General features: G+C 45.2%; 1 long non-coding RNA gene across 2 annotated transcripts in view; it reads left to right on the forward strand.

Annotated features, from left to right (window-relative positions):
* The window catches only part of LOC310687130, a 92,830-nt gene that overhangs the window by 7,306 nt on the left and 69,426 nt on the right, over positions 1-16,098 (forward strand). The window contains exons 1-2 of one of the 2 annotated variants that reach the window (XR_014516244.1): positions 11,084-12,024; positions 12,678-12,843. This is a non-coding gene — a long non-coding RNA (uncharacterized lncRNA). Of the gene's footprint in view, positions 1-11,083; positions 12,025-12,677; positions 12,844-16,098 lie in introns of those variants that run through there. The other variant, XR_014516243.1, reaches the window with a different exon arrangement.

The raw sequence follows: 16,098 nt of genomic DNA on the forward strand, positions 1-16,098 counted from the left end.
CTCTCGGCCAAGGCTTGGCGGCTGCCACTCGCTCGCTCGCCCACCCACCCGCCCGTCCCTCCATCCCTGCACCCGGCCTCTCCCCCTCCGTCCCCGGCATGGGGGCTGCCGGGATCCGTAGTCCCCTCGCCCTTGGGCTCCGCGCCCGCGTGGGGTGCGCAAACTACGTTTCCCAGCGTGGCCTGGCGGGCCGGGCGTTTTGTTTGAAGCGCTCTTCTCCTGGCCATGGAATGAGCGCAGCGGCGGCAGCCGGGCGGGCACGGGCTCTTCCGCGCAGACCCCGCGCAGCCTGCCTGCGCCCCCGCGGAGATCGGGCGGCAGAATGGAGTCCAGGGATCCCCGCGGAGGCGGAGCGGCGGAGGCGGAGGCTGCCCCCCAGGTAGGGCTGCGTCGGGGGTTTTTTATTTTTGCAATGCTGCATCCGCGCCGGAGGGGACGCATCGGACCGCGGGGATACCCCTTGGCGGGCGTGCAAGGCAATGCATGCGTGCAGGCGTTGCATGGAGTGCAGTGCAATGCAATGGCAACGCGGCGCCCTGCATGCATGCATGCAACTTCCACCGGCGCTCCGGACTTGGCAGGTGAGGGGGGTCCCCAGTGGGCGGCAGAGAGAGCCGGGAGGGCGAAGGGGAGCCGGGGAGGAGCAGCGCTGCTCCCTGAGCCGAGCCCGGGGGGAAACTTCGGCGTCGTTGCGCCAGGTGTTGGAAGCGGAGGCTGGTGGGGGCCCCTCACCTGCAAAACCTGGTCGCCTCTCATATATTTCGTGCATTGCATTCATCGCCCGCTTTCTCCTCCAAGGAGCTCCCGGGGGCGTGCGTGGTTCTCCCCGTGTTATCCTCGCAACAACAGCCCTGCGAGGTGGGTCAGGCGAGTGGCCCAAGGGAGCACCCAGGGATTGTCCTGGCCAGGTGGGGTGATTTGAACCCTGCTCTCTGCCCGGTCTTCGTCCTCATTTAGCCCCCACATGTGCATGACTGTGCATGACTGAGGTTTCCCCCCCTCGTCTTGGCTATGGTGTGAGTCTGTGCTGTTAATTAATGGGGTTCTGCCTTCGGAGAAGATGAGCCAGCCCTCAAGGAGGTGATTATGTAATTTGCTAGCAATTCATGTCCCTCCCGGCGTGACGCTGCGCGCTGACGTCACGGGGCTGTAATGGTGGTGTGCCTCGAGATTTTTTTCATGAAACAAGTGTGCCTTTGCCCAAAAAAGGTTGGGAAACACTGACATAAAGGACTGTTTGTTGCTCTTTAGTCTTTCTCAGAATTTGAGATATGTAGAGTTGGTATTGACCAGCCCAAAATAATTTCAAGAACTGGGAAGTTAACTAGGAACTGACTGAGACGTTTGAGTTCCTCCCACTTAAAGATACCTTAATAGGCATCCTATTCAACCAATGATGTAAGAAATTCCTGTACCATTTATTATGGATAAAAACAATAGGGATCTATAGAAATGTAACTGCAGTTTTATCAAAATGGTAGAATATCAGTCTTATAGACAGCTTACACACTTTTTTAATGTGAACATTAAAAAAACCTGAAACACTATTATAATCATAATCAGATTTTGCTGCAAGAGAATGGGGATCATTTTTCAAAATACCAAATTGTGTTTTTCTTTCTTTTGTTCTCTCAATACAATCAAGGTGTCTCTTTGATTTTGGACATTGTGGCTTTGAATGAAAGAGTGGTTTCTAACATTTTATTTTATTTTTTTAATGTACAGAATGTTTTCTTTACCATTCAGGAAAGTTTTTGAAACTCTCATATGTGCTGTAAACATACCGTAGGCTGTAAAGCAGCAGCTTCTCTGGGGGTGGCGGAGGTGATGGGGTGCCCTTGGAGGCTTCTGCCGCCTGAGGCAGTTACTTCACCCTGCCTTATGGGTGGGCCAACTCTGAGTGACCTTCGGTGAGGATCTTCCTGAGGCAGCTGTGGCCCAGAGAAGTAAATGAAACATGGCTAGTTCTCCTCTCCCATTCCTAGCTCCAGAATAACCTGCAGACTGTGCTGGGCCCTGTAATAGTTGCATCAGAACATTTTGCCCTAGGGCAGCAGTTCTCAATCTGTGGGTCCCCAGATGTTGTTGGACTACAACTCCCATCATCCCTGAGCTCTGGCCTTGCTAGCTAGGGGTGATGGGAGTTGTAGTTCAACAACAACTGGGGACCCACAGGTTGAGAAAGGCTGCCCTAGGGGATGGTCAGAAGCAGAGAGGAACCACTCGAGAGAAATGGCCAGGCAAGAAGGCTTACCAGGGTTGGCTGCTAACTGCAGCTCCTGTGAGAACCTATAAGGAAGGTGCAAGGTAAACCATTTCCCAAGGAACTGTACGCATTTGGGCTAAGGATAAAATAACATGGGGCTTTTCCAGACAATGGTGTAATTGCTCAATAGATGTGCTGTTGTAAGCCACCAGTTGTAGAAAGACCAAAAACCACCCACTCTTTCATATAATTCATATTTTATTGTTGAAATGTTTTTTTAAAAAACCTGAGCTTGCATACCTATTGTGATGGTCAGCACTGTGTGGCAGTGTGGCAGTTTGAGTAACACAGACATTCTGGATAGTTTTTACCACAGGGACAGAAATCCTTCGTCCTCTGTATGACCATGGCCTGTGGTGAACTCCCCCCCCCTCCACTTTTTTTTGCATTTCCTTACTTTAAAACATATTGAAGGTCCGTGCACTCCCCCTCTGTACTGCTCAAGACCAAGAGTGCCTATGAAGCTGTTTAAAAACCAAAAATAGAAAGTGCTGAACAACAGCAAGGATTTAGGCCGTGAGGAGGAAGTAATCTGTTCCAGTTAAACAATGCATCCCCTTCCTACAAAGCAAGGCAGGAGGTTAGGGCCCCTCTCTTATGGAATAAGCTATTGTTTCAGCTGCTGGCCAGTCTTTCTTTGTTAGGGAAATGCTTGTTAAAAGCAATGGGTGATAGGCTAGTATTTCCTTAATGGGAGGGGCTAATGGTTAGAAAAAGGCCTCTTGAAATCTGGAGAGTGTTAGCAATCAGGTTTGGTAGGTGGAGACCCTGCCCATGCAAGGAAAGGGGCTGGTCTAAGGTACCTGTGAAGAGGAAGATGCTTTGGAACAGAGGCAGGGAGAGAAACAGGAAGATGGCTGAAGGAATCTTGAGAGGAACCTCTGACCACTTGGGAAACAGAGGAAGAGTACAACAGTATGTAGCTCAGTGTAAGCTGCTGGGGCATTTACCGTATTTTTTGCTCTATAACATGTACCCGACCATAACACGCACATAGTTTGTAGAGGAGGAAAATCCGTAGGCATGCCACCCATTGGCATTCCCTCCATAACACGCACAGACATTTCCCCGTACTTTCTAGGAGGAAAAAAGTGAGTGTTATGGTGCAAAAAATACGGTAATTGGTGTAGGATAAAGATTTGAAGTCCTACTAATACTAGTGATGGGCAGTCCCTAGAGTTCTGGTGAGATGCTAGTGGATCTCTAACCATTGCAATGCCTCATTTCTTCTCCAAAACACTGAAGTCAGCAAATGATACTCTTTGGAACTTGTCAACATTTTTGGTACTTCCCCTGTCTCAGTGAAAAATGTAACTGCACAAGCAACTCTTTTGACATTTCAGCACTTTCACTTCCAGTCAAAGGGAGAACCAAGAAATGAAGATGCAATAAAATAAACTTCAAAGCACAGCAGTATCTCCATGTAGTTCAGGAGGGGGTCAGTCCAATGAGCATAGAGAGGTGGATCCCTCCCATAATTTTATAATAAAAAATCATAATACATAATATGGAAATATAACATGAGAATATAAGCAAGGAAGTCACAACAACCTTGTTGAAAATTACGTTAGAGTGGTACCTCGGGTTACATACGCTTCAGGTTACATACACTTCAGGTTACAGACTCCGCTAATCCAGAAATAGTACCTCGGGTTAAGAACTTTGCTTCAGGATGAGAACAGAAATCGTGCTCTGGCGGCAGCGGGAGGCTCCATTAGCTAAAGTGGTGCTTCAGGTTAAGAACAGTTTCAGGTTAAGAACAGACCTCCAGAACAAATTAAGTACTTAACCCGAGGTACCACTGTATTAAAGTTAATTAAAGAATCAGTTCTACTGAAAGACTGGCTCCATTGGGCTGCTACTCTTCCTGGGCTGCTTCCATTTCAGCTGGTCATTATAAGAACTATTTAACTTTAAGAATTGATGCCTGAGGTTGCTTTCTTTCTCACTCTCTTCCTTCCCCACCCCCTTTTCCTTTTGTGTCATGCCTTTATAGATTGTAAGCCTGTGGGCAGGGTCTGTTTCATTTCAGATGGCTGTTTGCAATCTGTTTTTGGAGCCATTTTGGATGCAGAGTCCAGAATCACCATCATAATCTTTGGAGGCTATCCTCCAGGTGTTCCCCCCTCTCTTCTTAAGTGAGGCAGATGACAAGAGAGCCTGCTTGGTTATGGTGCTCTGTCTATGTGATGCTCTCCCTAGCATTAAAAACAACAACACCCCTCAAGGTGGCTTGCAACACATATTTATTTTGGGTGTTTGTATCCCCATCCTTCAACAAATTTGCAGACTTCCTTACATAATATTATTTAAATAAAACATAACAAGAGAATAAACAGTGTAAAAATTAAAAAGACAACAGCAGTTAAAAATAAGAGGGAGGAAAAAATATATCCAAAGGATCAATAAAACAATAATCACTTGCCAAAAAAGGAGACAGTTTCAGGAAACACCAAAGAAACATGGGAGAGTGAGTGAGTGTGGGCATCCTTAGGCAAGACATTCCATAGCCCAGGCACAACCTCAGAGAAAACCTTTTCCTTTGCCCACACTAAAATCATCTCACATATCTGCGGGACACAAAATACAGCCTGGCCTGGCTAGTTTAATAAGCAAGCAGAGGTGATGGGTTTCCAGGTATCCCAGTCTTAAGCCATTTAGGGTTTTAGATAATAGTAATTGCAGTATTTTAAAAAAACGTTTGATTTGCAAACTGCATAACAAAATATGAATAAGTAGGAAATTTGTAGAATTGGTGTGTTTTGGTTCTCGTATTGTTTTAGAAAGTGTGAATTTTATAGATTTAACTTTAAAGTGTGCACTGAATCAAATTTTTTCTCCATCCCTATCTGTAACCGTAGTCAAGTCTGATTTCTCTAGAAACTCTAGAAACAAGTGCAGATGGCAAACCAATCTAGGTTGGGTAAAAGTCCTCCTGCTACCTGGATATACAGGAGCAAAACCACATCCAGGAGAACCCTCAAGCTGTGAACCTTAAGTTTTCAAGAGGAGTGCAGCCCCATCTGACAAAGATCGACAGATCTGCTAACCAGGAGCATCTCTGTCTGCTCTTGCCTTATCTTGTTTGGATTAAACATCAGTTTGTCTGCCTCCAGTCTGTTACAGACCTCAGGCACTGATTCCGTACAGGTGTCCTCCCACTTATGCGGGGCTTATATTTTGGGGCCCCTCACGCATTTGTGAAATCGCATAAAGTAGGGAGCACCCTCTAAAAAGCCTCTGAATGCCTATCTTTCCCTACACTCCAGCTCTCTCTCTCCAATCCAGACCAAAATATTTAGAGCTGAAGCTCTGGAGGATGCGCAGGAAAGCAGCAGCTGCTGCTGTGCTACCCCGCAAACCAGCTGTTAGGCAGGAAGGCTGAGCAGCCTAAACAAAGCCCCACTGCGGCCTCAGGTCTCTTTGGGGCTTCCTCTGCCCTCACTGACATCCTCCTTGGGCTCCAGGGAGGATTTCCTTGTGAGCCACAATGACTATCCAGCTCTCTCCTGCCATTTCATGGTATGATTCTAATTATTTCCTGGCACTGTGCATATATGTGCGAGAGTAGAATGCATGAAAGTGGTAGGGCTGGGCGATGTTAGGTTTTCAACATCACGGTGTATCACCAGCCAAACATAGCTGTTTGGCGATATACTGCAATGTTGAAACAAGCTGCACAGCCCCCAGCCTGCGAGGCGGCGGGTGAAACTGCCACAGCTCTCACCGTGGGAGCTGAGGCACTTTCACCCCAGCACCTCACAGGCACCCCAGCTAGCCCCGGCCCGCTACTCTGCTGGGGGGCAGGAAGACTCCTGCCACCCCCAACTCCCTGCTGAGCGAGCCGCGGTGTCCCTGCTGCTCGTGTATGAGCGGTAGGGACATTGGGGCTCCCTTGCGAGACTCAGCAGGCGGGAAAGCTCCCATCCCCCAACTGAGCGAGCCCGCCAACTCCCCAAGATGGAGGGATTCCTGCGACAGAGTCTGACAGGCTCCGTTTACAGGACTCCCTCCACCTTCTCCAACGCAACGGGGCGGGCGAGCAATCTCTTTCTTCTGGAGCTCACCCCTGCCCCCCAGGTAGAGCAAGCCCCCTGTCCCTCCAGCGTGTGCACAAGCTGGAGGGATGGGGGGCCTTCTTTGTGCTCCTCAGCCGGGGGGAGAGAAGGCTTCCCCCCCAGCTGAGGGAGCCCTGATCCTTCTGCTGCTTGCGCACAAACAGGAGAAGGCTCGGTGCCCCAATGCCTCTCTAGCTTGCATCCAAAACATGAGAAGAAATGATAGGGGGCAGGGGCACTTTAACCCCACCCTGTGCAAGCTGGTGGCAAGTTGGGGGCTCCATAAAATTGCTTGGCTGAGGCAAGGGCAGCTGCGCACTCCTCAGCTGAGCAGTTTAAATGAGCGGAGGGAGGAACAAGCTGTATCAGCACCTCACCGATGCAGCTTGTTTCTCCCTCTGCAGTGGTGTGAGGGCAGACCATGATGGCAGTTTCACTCATAGGCAAATTGCTGGTGAAACCGCCACCGCTCCTGAGTCCCTCTGCCTCCAGCTCCCAGCTGCAGCGTGTTTCTCCCTCAGCACACTGAACGCTGGTCGCAGAGGGACTCTGGAGGTGGCGGTTTCACCCACGATATACTGCTGAGTGAAGCCGTCATCGCAGTCTGCCCCTCATATTGATATATTGCCCAGGCTTAATGGGGGATGCCTGTACTTCACTGGCCTTCTGGGAAAAGAGAATTTGCATTTGGTGCCATCAATGATTTTACACTGAAGTATTTAATACATGTGTTAAATTTATAAACGGCATGTATCCCACAGTAAGTCACCATAAGATAAATGCTTATCTTAAACAACAGAAATTCCCACATATAGAGAGCATAATATTTGCTCTTGGATGCATTGTGGGAGTGAGGATATGACAAATACTTTATGTTTTAATCATGGGATGTCTCAGTTTTATAATAGACCTGTTAAACAGTTGCAGAATTGAGAAACAGCATTTTAAGCTATCATGTTCTATTACTAATACAGTGGAACCTCGGTTGTTGAACGTAATCCGTTCTGGAAGACCGTTCGACTTCTGAAACGTTCAACAACCGAGGTGCAACGGGCGGGCGGCCATTTCAATGGAGAAAATGGAGAAACGTACCTTGGAAGCCATTCGACTTCCGAGGCACGTTCGAAAACGGAAGCAATTACTTCTGGGTTTTTGGCATTCGAAAACTGAAACGTTCGGCTTCTGAAACACTCGAAAACCGAGGTTCCGCTGTACTTCATGTTATACCTGAAGCTCTTTGGCCCTGGAAGCCAGTGCTAAAGTGGTCACTACTACCATGTATCAGGGCCTACCTGCTCTGTAGATAATAGAGCACTGTTCTCTAGGCCCCACCAGGCACAGGAATAATTTCTATGTAAAACCTCTTCTTTTTATTTAAACTGTGTTTGCAGCCACAATCCTGCTTTTGTGCTGTTCTTTTCAGCTAATTAGTGAGCCTCTGCCAGCTTGTTGTCCATCGCGAGGAGTTCACTCCTTGTTGCTAGGGCACACTGACATGCACCAGTGGTACTAGTTTCAAAGAGATGTGGGGGACTGTAGAGAGAAAGGGCTGATCAAACAAAATGTGTTTTTTTCTTTCTTTTTTTTAATCCATCCTTTTTGGCAAGGCTGAAAAGTTTGCAATGGAGGAAAAAACCCTGGGTGAATGATAAGGCCTTAAAAAGCTCATTAATTTGAGGCAAGCTAAGCTATGCTGGCGAGTTATCTTATCCTTCCTCAAAATAGACTTTTATCAAAATGGGAGAGCAAGGACCTAAAAGGGTTTGTGCCTTAAAAAAAAGTAATTAGTGCCTAAGGATTTTGTTGTTGCTAGTAATATTATTGTGTGGGCGGGTGTTTAAAGATAGAGCTGTAGCCTGTTGAAAGTGCTGTCCCTTCACAGCAACCAGCAGTGTCCTAACTTACTTTTTGTCTTATAGCCTGGTCTAGATTCTAGCCACTTCATGAGCCTATGTCACCACATTCTGTTAGCATCTTTTATTATTGCTAATTTCACATGCTCATAAAGCACATTCTAAACCCCCTCAATATTTGGACATCTAACTGCTGTAGTGCTTTTGACTTTCCCCCACCCCCATAACAAGAAGAAAAGGCCCTGTGATTTAAATCTTGTGTAAATCACCACCTTTATAGGGATTCTGCTGTAACCCAATTCTGACACATGGGTCACTTGTCCTCATGCCAAAACTCCAAGTCCTCAGAGAAAGGGTGGATACCAGCATAAATGACTGAGGACTGCTTCTCAGTCTGTTTGGGAATCATTTTTCATGAGTGGTGAATTATTTATTTATTGTCACAGTGAATTGAAAAATGGAAGGAGTGTTAAATTGACCCCTGGGGATTCCACCGTTAACACAAACCACAGCTTTCTCACACACCATAGCTACAAATAATTGTTGCTGATGCATTTTCAGTCCTGTGCTAAACTGGAAATTGGGCCCAAGTCCAATGTCGAGAGCTTGGAGGATTACTTCATTATCTTTTATGAGGAAAGGGAAGAAAATATGGCAGAAGGCCAAAAACTGATATGGTGTGTGGTGAAAGAGCTGCGATTGGTTAGCAGCTGCAGGAAGGCTTGACTTAAAATGGGGCCATGGCTCTAAGGGGAGATGGGCAATCTATGCCTACGTCATCCATGGCACTATGCCCAAGACAGAGTCAGGTAGCTCAGTGGTTGTGTGGTACAGAAACAAAAACATGAGGAGGTGATGGTAGGGCGCGGAGTTAGCCAAAACTGTAAGTGGTCACCCTAGGACAGTAGCATTTGGGCAGGGACTGGGCAGGCTTCAGCAACTGGGTGAGGAGCTACAGATAGGGGTAGGGAAGTGGGGGGGGGGGGAAACAAGACACAGTGAAGAGAACCCATTGATATTTATGCTGTAGAGCTGTGCCCCCACCATGTCAACAGGGGAAGTAATGCTTCGTTTTCCCATGTGCTGTTTCCATTTCTTAAATTAGACTCCTGGGCTGCTATTAGCTAGGAGAGAAGAAGACAGATAGAATACAAATGCCTGACTTTCTTCCTCTTAGTAGGTTTTGGGGGTGATTTAAATTGAGGAAACAGTAGGGTTGCCATATTGCATATTTGGGGCAAATTTGTTGAGCTTTTTTGGCAAAATCTTGAAAATGTTTTGAAGGCATTTTTTTTGTGAATTCGCAAAAAAACCCTACATTTCCAACATGGGTTTCCATACGCCCAGGTTTCCCCGGACAACTTGGACGATTTTTGGAAATTCCGCCCAGGTGCTATTTTGGGTGGATGAATCCCAGCTATGTCCAGGAAATTCCAGATGTATGTCAGCCCAAGGAAACAGCATGGTAGGGAAAGCTTTCTCCTAGTACTGCAGCTCTGATCCAACTCCCTTTTCCTGGCAGCTGCTTTTAAGTGAACACCAAGATGTCAGGAGATCAAATCCTGCACCTCACATCTTTGGTCCCAACAAAACAAATGTACTGAAAAGAGTGCAGAGGGGAGGGAGAGTAAGTGAGAAGCTTCTAAAACATGGTCTGTTGTCTGCAGCTCCTGAAGGAAGCCCACACAAAGAGAGAATGTTTTTTAGGGGTTCTGTCTGCTTTTGACAGTCTGCTTTTTTAATGGCACCATCTCCTTCTGAGCAAACAGGGGTTTGGGCCTGGGGCCTGCCATGGACCCATGATAGTGATCTCTTCAGTATTGATCTCTTGACACTCAGCACCCATTCACCTGTAGCTGCACACAAGTCACCAGCAGCAGCCACTACCCTTCTCTTCCTAGTCACGGGGTCCTTGTTCTCAGCTCCTCCAAGAATTTCATTCCATGTTCAAAGCAAGAAGCAAGTTGTGCAGGTGAACTGTAGAGGTGTCTGCCTTCTCATGGAATGCAGAGTGTTATTTACGTTCAACAGATGTTTTAAGTTCAGATCTTTAAATAGGCAGCCCCTCCTTTTCGTTAATCCCTTCTCCCTTCTCTGCTCCTATAGTTTACCCCAAGCCATAGGAACAAACAGTGTCCCTTGTTGCATGAGGAGGACAGGATTTTCCACATGGCAGCTCAGCCTGAGAACAGTGCCTGAATGTTTGATCTCATTCAGGTATCAGACATCCCTCCGCAGGCTGCTGTAAAGCAATCCGTTCCAGCTGAAGGCTTTTCTCTGAAGGAGGATCAGTTGTTAGAAGAGACAAGCTGAAGCAGGGAGCTGGAAATTCCAGGAGAGAAAAGACGCCACATGCTAAGGATTCTTTACTTCCTTCATGTGTACACACACAGAGAGAGAGGGAGAGAGAGGGGGAGGGAGAGAGAGAGAGTTATGAAACCCACCAGCTTGCCTACCATGCAGTTTATCCAGTCACGGACCAATTTTCAAAATTAAGTTCTTAATTTTATGTTACAGCTCATGGCCAAATTACAAGTGACACTGTCACTTGTCCAAATTGTCACATGGCCAAATTACAAGTGGCACATGTAGTTGCCCCTGCTAGCTTGGAGTTTTGTTTAGGAAAAGCAACCATGGGGGCTGGACAGAAAAACAGAAGAATGAATTGTGTGTGTGGAGGGAGGCATGTTTAAGTTTTCCTTTCTTGTTATTTTCCACAATGAACGTCAAACCTCCCCCCCATCTGCTTTCTCCCTCACAGGAGAAAAGATACGGATTCCTGCCCTTCTCCATCTCTCATTCCCTTGTAAAGTCTAATTCAAACAATCACCGCACTGTGTCTCTTGCCATGGGAGGTGGAAGAGGGAAAATGCACAGCACAGCTGATTTCAGTGTAATTCACACTAGAAAAGAGATAGAAAGCAATCAGCGTCAGCTCTGTCTGTCTTAAAATATTTAATCTGGCCTTTAGTATACATGCATTCTGCCTTTTTATGCAAAACAGGATTGTTTTAGGGTGGTAGGGATAACTGGCATATATGCTTAGACATACAGCAGCTTATTTAAATAAAATAAAATAAAAGTTTGCTGTGTTACTTATATAAAGCATGAGGCGTGCATTTTATGGTAATACATTCGCTCCTTGGTTCTCGAAAAGAATGTGTTCTGGGAGTCCGTTCTAACTGTGATGCTTGGTTCGTGATATACCATGATGTTGAAAACCTAATATCGCTCAGCCCTACTAGAGAGGGCTTCATCACTGGTCCAGATCATGACTGGGTATGCTGCATGCCACTGCAGGCCTGCCCAAAGTGAATTGACACACTCACCTGTGTACCCTGAGCTCATTCTGGAGCTTTAGTTAGACAACCTGTTTGTCAATAATAATTAGCCTTTACTGTTCTCTGGACTTAAGTGCACACCCTGCCCCCTTGATTATTTTTATTTTTAAGCAGCGATTAGTCTTCCTCTTTGTCTTTCAGTGCAACCACAGTTTAAGTCCCTTAACCAAATATTTAGCAGTCCAGCTTCTGGGCATGTAAGGACCTGCCTGAGATCTTGTTGAGCAGCTGCCAATTAATTAGACAATGCTGGGCTGATCAGACCAATGGCCTGACTCCCTATAAGACATCTTCACAAAGTATGCACTGCAGAAGAAGAAGGGAAATGGGAACTGGATTTTGAGAAGTGCACGATTGGGAGTAAATGCAGCTGTGTGTACTCTGTGCTTTGCTAGGGGTTTACTTATGGGGTAAAGAAGAAGAGTAAGCTAAACGAGGCTATCGGCAGAAGGAGAATTCTGAAGGATGAAAGAAAAGTGATGCAGTTTAAAGGAAGCATCCAGGGAGTAAGGAAGTTTATGTAAAGCTTGATAGCATTAAAAGAGGGAAATGAATGATACTTTTTAACCCCTATATGCAAACCCCTGGCAAATTGCATAGTACATGCATCTGTATTCGTTTACAGTTTCGTTGTATCCTCAGTCTCTCAGGTTACTTTCCCATTCCCTCAATTGCTTCCCTTATTTTCAATTGTGTGCCTATTTGAAGCTGCTGTATTTAACACTTTATTAGGAATTGTTTGCTGCCGTGAGAATTTAAGAATGTGATTGGGAGGCCCTGTGTAAGTAAAGCTTGCTTATTTGTTTATTTATAATAGTGCGGAAGGGTGGGGTTTAATTTTGATGTACAGTTAGTGAATCATACTATTGGCTCCTCTGTCCCTGTATTGTGTGATACTATGAGTGGCAGTTGCTTTTTAGGGTCTTATGTTGGTGCTTCTAAGATTAGTTACTTGAGATCCTTTCAACTGGAGATGTCATGGATAATTCTGAAGCAAAAAGTTGTACTTTTAAATACCCGGTAAAGTATAAGAGCTGAGTTAGTAGATTAAACCAAGACTGCTAAGAGGTATATCCCCAGCGTCTTCTATGATATTCACTGACACAATTTCTGAAGGTCATTTTGCAGATCAAACACAGCTTTATTGTCACCCCTACAGATGCATTGTCACCATCCTACAAATGCTGCTCCTCTAAGTGGCTGCCTGGATCGTTAGTGTGGTCAGGCCCGGCCCATGGCAAGCATCTCATCTGGCTGTCAAGAAGGATAACTAACCATTGGAGGGTTTTGAGAAGAGCCTTAATATGGCCAAGGCAGCTGGAAAGGTAAATAAAGAAGGGCTGATTCATGCAACCATTTTTAATGTGGTGAAGCCACCCAATTTATTGAGTTTTTTTGGCATGCTGAGCAGTCTTGGTCTGGTATCAGGGGAAGTTCAAGAGCTGCCATTGTTTTATTTACTTTATTCCAAAGATAGAACCTCATGTTTATATGAATACAAGATGCCTTGTAAAGTTCCAAAAATAGACTCCACTTTCAGCTGAATATATCAAGCCTATTCCCTAGAAAGGGGGCGTAGTCGTATCTGTTTTTCCCGTAATTCCTGGTGTGGCCAGGAAGCTAGAGCAGAAGTTCGGCTATGCAGTGATAGTTTTCTTTCTTTCTTTTTTGCCCTTTAAAATATTAAAATTAATTTTAATAATTTTATCCCTCATAGATTTTATTGCAAAAAAAACTATACTGAAGCCTAAACCTGACCTCATCTGTATGTCTCTTTTCCTATCTCGTTGTCTTGTCCCCAGCTTATTATAGTGTCTTCCTGTCACTATTTCCCCTAAAGTGTGGTGTCTTTTGAGTTTCCTTGTTGTGAAGATCCACAGGGAAGATGCCATCTAAGACTCAGGAAATGATTCAAATACTGTGGTACCTCGGTTTAAGAACAGCCCTGTTTAGGAACTATTCAGTTTACGAACTCTGCAAAGCCAGAAGTAGTGTCCCGGTTTGCGAACTTTATCTTGGTCTAAGAATGGAATCCAAATGGTGGAAGGGCACTGGCGGAAGGAGGCTTCATTAGGGAAAGCGTGCCTCAGTTTAAGAACAGTTTCAGTTTAAGAACAGACTTCTGGAACAGATTAAGTTTGTAAACCAAGATACCACTGTATCAGCAGGTGAGCTGAAAAATGCAGTTTTGTCAAATTTATCAGTCTGTGATTTCTGCAATTTGGATTCTGCCTACAGTCCTAATTCTGTATTTAGCCAATTGTTTGTGCATCTTGTCACTTGGAAATGCTCCTGCTATTAGCTGAAGTGAATTGTTTCCTTTAAGCGTTTTACCCTATTTTATATTTGTGTTCTAACTTTAATGTAAGCAGCCTTGAGCATATGTTCCTGGACTACAGAGTAGGCTATAGAATGTAAAATAGGAAAATAAGGTCACAGAGCCTGGGCACACAAGATACTAAATTCCATTGAGGTTCAGCCCCCTGCACACACAATGGCCCACACACAAGTTTCTGGAGCCATGAGCCTGAAAACCACATCTGAAGATGTCTCAGCCCTTTAGTTATATTCCCTTACTTACATATCTCGACTTGGGCAGTACATGGCTTGTTTACTTTGTTGCCATGCCTTGTTTTTAACTTTGGCTTATGGTTGATGCAATTCTAAAACAAAACTAAAATCTCAACATGACTTATGAAGTACTATCATCATCCTTTGAAATTCTGGGATTTAGCAGAATTGTTTTTACAGTAATTGACCAAGATGAAAGATGACGCAGATGTGTCATTTCACCTAGGAGCTAAACAGCTGACTCTGTAACACAGCAGAGCCAGAACAAAAGATGCTGCGTACCAAGGATGAGGGTTCAGAGCCAAGGAAGCAAGAGGCTTCTCTGCTTTGGAGTCCATTCTTTGAAATGTGTGATTTTTGTCCTTTGCCATGATCCCAAAGGTGTAGTGTGACTCACCCATCACTGTAGGAACTGCAGTCTCAGCTGAAATCCACTTGCTCTTGATTAAGGAATTCAGAAAATGAACTCTTCTCATCTTTTGCAAAACTAATTAGCATTAAATAAGTAAATAAATAAATTTATATGTATACTGCCCTATACCCATTGATCTCAGGGTGGTTTACAACATATCTGTCACATTTTATTTGTACTACTAAGTCTTGATGTAAATAACATCAAAAGTGCTTGAGAAGGGAGCTGATTATTCATATTCCCTACTACTACACAGTTGCTGCTGTAATATAGGTGCCATCTTCTAGGGTTGAGTACATGCTTTGTATGCAGAAGATCCCAGATTCAATTCCTGGTACATGGCCAATTAAAAGGGTCTCAGCTAACCGAGCTGGAAATTACTTCTCTTTGTATGGGACCCTGAAGAGCTACTGCAGATAAGAACCTATGATACTGGACTGGACGGACAAATAGTGTAACCTGGTATAAGGCAGCATCTGTTGTAATAGTGATGTAGTTGCTGACAGTCTCCATATATAGAATATGGGCAGGATACAAAGAGCTACCTGGGATTGGGCCTACCAGGATGGACTTTTGATTTTCCCTCCTTATGAACAATAGACCTCCACCATTGCCATATCCCCAAATGGTTTTGAAGTCTCCCTCAGTTTCAAAAGGGGCTTGGCTATGCAGCCATTATTTGAGAAATACAAGTTCAAGGCCCTGGTGAGCATGCAGAACTGGATGCGCAGTTCTTTGGATCCAGGCCAATAACCATAACGCCCAAGCATAAGGATCTTGGAAATTTCTGAGGGAGCATAAATTGAAAAATAACCATGTTACTTATGACTAATAAAAGCCATAAAGGGCTGAAGCAGAACTTCCCAAATATATAAAACCATGTTGTGCTCACCAGCTGCCTCAATGTTTCTTTGCTTCTTTCTTTGTCTCTGAGTAGCCAAAACCATAGATAGTTCTCATACCTGAATGTTTATCTGAAGCCAGTGGACTTAGAAAGGCAGACATGCTTCATAGACACTAGTTCAAAAGCCTATGACATACAAAGCAGTGATGATATCAGTGCTACCTGTATATTATTATTATTATTATTATTATTATTATTATTATTATTATTCCTACTACTACTACTATTACTACCGCATTGGCCCGAATATAAGCCACACTTTTTTCCAAATTCTGATTGTGAAAAGTACAAGTGCAGCTTATATCTGCAACCTTATGGTATCGCTGCTGAAACAGCTGCCCACGAGGGCTTTCAGGGCTGCAGGACAATGGCACCCATCCCGCCTGCGTCTCCCAAGCCTCCCCCAAGCCGCTGGCTTGGGGAGGTAGTGCTGGGAGGCAGGCGCACAGCGCACTCAAAACTGAGTGCCAGACAACCCCCCCCCCCGTTCAGGGGGGGTAGTGCCTGGAGGCAGGCTGCACCTGCAAATAAGCCTTGAATTTTAAAGGTGTCTTATTTGCAGGTGCGTCTTATATTCAGGCCAATACAGTATTACTAAAATTTCTATATTGCCCTTCATCCAAAGATTAGAGGCCAGTTTATAAGAACACAAAAATGCATGACATAACAAACAGAAACAATAAACCCTTCCCC

The sequence above is a fragment of the Podarcis liolepis genome (genome assembly GCF_965112155.1).
Source record: "Podarcis liolepis genome assembly, chromosome: 1".
NCBI lineage: Eukaryota > Metazoa > Chordata > Lepidosauria > Squamata > Lacertidae > Podarcis > Podarcis liolepis.